The sequence below is a fragment of the Notothenia coriiceps genome, unplaced genomic scaffold, assembly GCF_000735185.1.
Source record: "Notothenia coriiceps isolate Sejong01 unplaced genomic scaffold, NC01 NC01_scaffold00014289, whole genome shotgun sequence".
Lineage (NCBI taxonomy): Eukaryota > Metazoa > Chordata > Actinopteri > Perciformes > Nototheniidae > Notothenia > Notothenia coriiceps.
In genome coordinates, this window is record NW_011346990.1 from 141,943 (window position 1) to 146,896 (window position 4,954).

The window sequence follows — 4,954 nt, forward strand, 5'->3', positions numbered from 1 at the left end:
TGTTTGTGAGCATCTCTAGGGCTCCTTATGCATCGTTTCGCAAGCAGCGTTCTGGCCTATTCTTGACATAAGGCCCAATAAGTTGGGCCTTGGAGTCTACAATTATGAATAGGGGCTAGCTAGTGTCACAAGTGGGGGCGAGCCCCTGGGGGCCGCAGAGGGCATGACAAGTGGAGAGACCAGGAGGGAAAAAAATGGCTTATTAAAAATAAAAACATCATAATTTGAAAATTATTGATTCGAAAAGGTAATATGGATACAGGGTGTCACAGTACTGTTAACGTCTGGGTCTCTGTGTTTCATAACAGTTCCGGCTCTGTGTGTGTGTGTGTGAAATGAGCCAGTTTTGTGTGCGTGCCCGCATTTTGTGTGCGGTTACCCCGGAGATCGTTGTTGTTAGCTTCTGGTGCCTAGCCGAGCTACGCCTAACGTATATAAAGAGTTTTTTCAACACAAAGTGGAGGAGAGTCTTCTCCTGTCAGACTGATACTCATTCACTACCAACGGTGTTTCAGGGGTTCGGAGTGGACTTGAAAAGCACCGCGGTTTTTTCACCGCAGCGGACCAGCCTCTTAGCTCTGGAATCCGGTTCCATTTCGGAGCAAAAAAATGGTGTAAGCCAAGAGCAAAACAGCCAACCACATACGTCACGCTACGTTCGAGGGGGGGCAGGGGCAGGGGCGATCACTGCCGAACAAAACAAAAAGCCGGCGTTTTTGTTTGTACACAACGATGGAGAAACTTGAAAAGGGCAGCAAGTGGGCGCTACTGAAGAGATAGTATACTGGGGAATCTGGTCTTGCCGGAAGAGGTAGAGAAGCTGGGAGCAATCGGCCATTGTTGTTGTTGTTCGGTGTCAGCTGAGAGGGGTTTGCGCGGTTTGGCTTTATGGGACGAAAACGGGTACGTCATGACGCAACGAGTGGACGCAATAGCGCAGCACCAGTCCGGGACTCTGGGCACGTGTGAAAAAGAGCGGAGCTACAAAACCGGCGAAGAACCGGTTTCATGAACCTGAAAAAGCTGTGCACGGAGCTTGAACCCAGGAGTTGCATTGGTGGTGAATGAGGCTTGAGAGGCTCAGTGAATAAAGGACTCTCTCAGTCGTTTTCGTGGGTCTCAAGTTTTGGGTCATCCATTAATGGATTTTTCCGAGGCAACACGTTTATATGATCATTATATTACTACAAAATAAGAGATCTGAAAACGAGTATGGAAACACTTATGCACAGTAAAACAAGAAAGATTTTAAAAGGATGATTTGTAAAATATCCATAAAGAAAAAGTAAATCTGTTGACAGTCCTGTTTCATATGGGTTGTTCGAGAGAGGTATCCCATAGACTCATTCAATTATTGCCCTTCAAAGTGCACCAGATTGCATGCCTTTTTCAACTTGCAATATTTTTCTTCCCGGGGGGGTTTGCCGGATCATGAGTCCGCACACCACCTATAAAAATAGCTGACTTGCTTACACTTATGCGTGAGCATGATTAATGGCTTCATTGTATTGCCGGGTACGTTTGTGTATTTGCGTGGGGATGTTGCAGTAGAAAATTCCACTGTAGCGACGGTGGCATAATGGGAATTGTTTGAGCACCCTTTATGAAAGTCAACTACCCCAGCACTCCCAAAATAAATCTCTGGCGCCGCCACTGAGCCTGACTTGTGTTGGGGGGCCCGACTTTTTTTTTTCTCCAAAGGGGGGGCCTGACAGAAAAAGTTTGGGAACCACTGGGCTAGCTTCATACCAGCAACACAGATACATAGTAAATGTAATACATTTATATGATCAATTCTTCTTACTTTTGAAACTTTTGATCGTACCTAAAGCTTAGTTATAATATTGATCATGGTTACATTGTTATGCTTTTAACGTATCTGAATGCTTCTTCCAGCACTACATAATAAATGCAGTTTAATGTGATTCATACTTGCCGTCCACGGCCTCTGTCAGTGTAGCGTTGATGCCGAGGACGGACAAAGAAGTCAACATCCTGTCTCTCCGGTCTGAGCGGCGCTTCAGGTTGATCAGAAAGATCTAGAAGAGGATAAGAATAAAGTCACTGTTGAATCTAAACTGGAAGATACATCTGCTGTTGTTAATGTACTGTATCTGTACCTCATCAAATCCCATCTTCCCTTGCTCTTTGGGCAAAGTGTGAATATGCCGCGAAGGCTCCATGGTGAAGGAAACTGGAAAGTAAAGTTACACATTCACATTTCACATGAAGTAGGCCTATGGTAAATGTGCCTTTTGCTGCACCGCCTGTTGCTTAAAAGGGAATTTCCATGGATCTGTTCAACTTCTAACTGATGTGAAACACTCAAATAAGAGGGGGAGGAGAGGAAGGGAGAGGCAGAGGGCTCTAACAGACCAGTGAGACATGTGTCAGGATGGTGAGAGCAAAAAGAACCAAATGTGCTCACACAGAAGAACGGAAAGGGTGAGCAGAGATAGAAGCATTCAGAATTGAAATGATCCATGTCAAATACAATAAATGCATCTTCGGAGGAAGTGCTTACTGAGAGCCTCCGTCAGTGTGTGGGAGAAACTCTCCTCCTCTTCCTCCAGCGTCTGCTCTGGTTGGAGGGGAACGGGTAGATATCCATAGTGGTCCTTGTTGCACACATACATCTGAACCCCTGCAGAGGAGCACACAGAGCGGAGGGCTTTTTAACATGCAGCCGCACATGGGTTTACCTTTAATCGTTAGCATAGCATATGGTACGACAAGAAAATAACGTAGCCCCAAATTCATAGTCTGTCCACATGTGACAACACCCAATATACACATTTATCATGTTTATTTTACTGATTTTGTCTTTAATGTTTTTAGATTTGCTTCAATTCAGCAAAAGTTAGCATAGCTTAAGCCTGATTTGCATATGTATGCATAAAATGGCAGAGTAGGCTACTGTACTATATTCTCGAGGTATTCATAGAGGGTTTGTCCATATTTTATTCATAGAACATTTTATTAAAAGAAAATACTTGATACAAACTATCCCAAATGATCTCTATAAAAAAACTTCAACTCCAATGTTATGTTATATAAGCGCTTTGAGCACCAGGAAAAGCCCTATATAAATAACATGTATTATATGTATTATTATTATTATTATTATTATATTAATTTATAAAACAAGCATGTTAAGAGAATGTCTAATTTGCACATAAAATATCAGAAAATGTGTAATGCAAAAATAAAAGGTCTTTATGTCAATAAACAAAGGAGCAAGTTATCACACAGGCTCCGCCCTGTACTGGATCCCCACCGCCTGTGCCTCGAGTGTTTGGGGCCCGACCACGCTGGGGAAGGCGTCAAACATTCTCCGTCCTGCAGTGCCCGCCGTGCGCTCCCGCGGCTCATACGCCAACCTCGCCTGGAACACTTCAAGGTATGGGCAACCTCCGATTCTGGGGGTCCCCAGAGCATCTGCGGAGGGGGGTCTCCACTGGGGCGAGTGACCTCCTACATCCCGGTCTTCACAGACGCATCTGGGACAGGATGGGGGGGAACCTGCCTAGAGAAAGCTGTAGGTGGTGGCTGGCCTCTGACAGAGGCTCGGCACATCAACCTCCTAGAGCTGCAGGCAGTAATGTTGGTCCTACAGCACTTCAACCCCTTAATACAGGGCAAACATGTGCTAGTGAGGAGCGACAACCGCACCACAGTGGCGTACATCAACAGGCAGGGCGGAGTCCGCTCCCATGCCGTAGCCCTTGTTGAGGCGCAGCGCTTAGTGGTTATGGCTTGCAGCAGAATGTGCTGTCTCCTTAAGAGGGGCCCTGCAGCATCCCAGGAGCGGGAGAACGGGGGGGCCGCGACCCCTCGGATGTCAACGACAGGCGCGCCCTGCCGCAGACGAGTGGAGGCCCTTTCACCGGAGATGGAGAAGGCAGGTCTGGACTCAGTTTGGTGAGAGCAGAGGTGGACCGCTGTTCAGCCTACCGGCGGCGCAAGCAGCCACTGTGGCCCCTGTGGTTTTCCCGCTGGGCCCGGCGGGACCACATCCGTCCCCCCTTGGTGGTGGATGGCATTTGGCACCCACAGGAGCACATGGCGCAAGAAAGCTGGCTTTACGTATTTGCCACCATACGCTGCATCTATTCCCCCCCTCCACTGGAGCAGGGTGAGACGGCGAAGGCGTCTGTCAGTCATCCTAGTGGGCCGCCAGTCGCGCGCGTTGGCGCCGTGGTAGCGCGGAGGTGACACCAGATGATGGTGGGTCCAGTCCTGGATGCGTTGCCCGCTCCAGGTCTGGGCAGGCTGTCTCAAGAAGCAGGGTGCATAGGGGCGCAGCGTACCGTCTCCAGGCTTGGTTCCTGACGACCGGACAGGCCCTGAGACAGGTGGGGCCTAATCCGAGCACCAACGTTATTCCAGACAATCGGGCGGCAGCACAAGAGGCAGGACCAACACAGCCTGTTAGGCAGGCCAAAAGTGGGGGCCGGGATTCCAGGCGATGGTGTGAAGAATAAGGAGTCCCTAGAGGGCCCACCCTAGAGCGCTCTATCTTGTACGTTTGGTGGCCCTCTATTCTGTCCTAATCTTAGCAGATATGCTGGTGGAGCCAGGGGGCCTGGGCTCCATTCCACAAGAAAGTGTATGGGCAGGCAGGCCATTTTGCGTCCCGCTGGGCCATGAGGGATTTGGCGGCAGGTTCAGCCTGCACCCAGTCAGCCGCTTATGGTTGGCGGTTTTTGAAAGGGGGTCTCGCCCGCAATGGTTGGTGCTGCGAGGCTCTGGTCAGGCATAACAGAAATTGAGTCCTCTTTGGACGCTCCCCTCCGCTGAAAGCAGCTGTCATGGGAAGAACAGCGTTGCGTAGCTTGCCCCCTGACTTCGGCCAAGAGAGTGTCCAGCGTGACCGGCGCTCTGTGCGGATTGCAGCCAAAAGTTGCTTTTTTGCGTCCCGGGGTGACGTAGCGGGCTGGCAGCTCAGACTGAA

The 4,954-nt window shown here is 49.2% G+C and overlaps 1 protein-coding gene across 1 annotated transcript in view; it reads right to left on the minus strand.

The window, feature by feature from the left end:
- Positions 1 to 4,954, minus strand: part of LOC104948393 (matrix metalloproteinase-15-like) — a 162,556-nt gene that overhangs the window by 139,784 nt on the left and 17,818 nt on the right. The gene's annotated exons all lie outside the window — the stretch shown is intronic.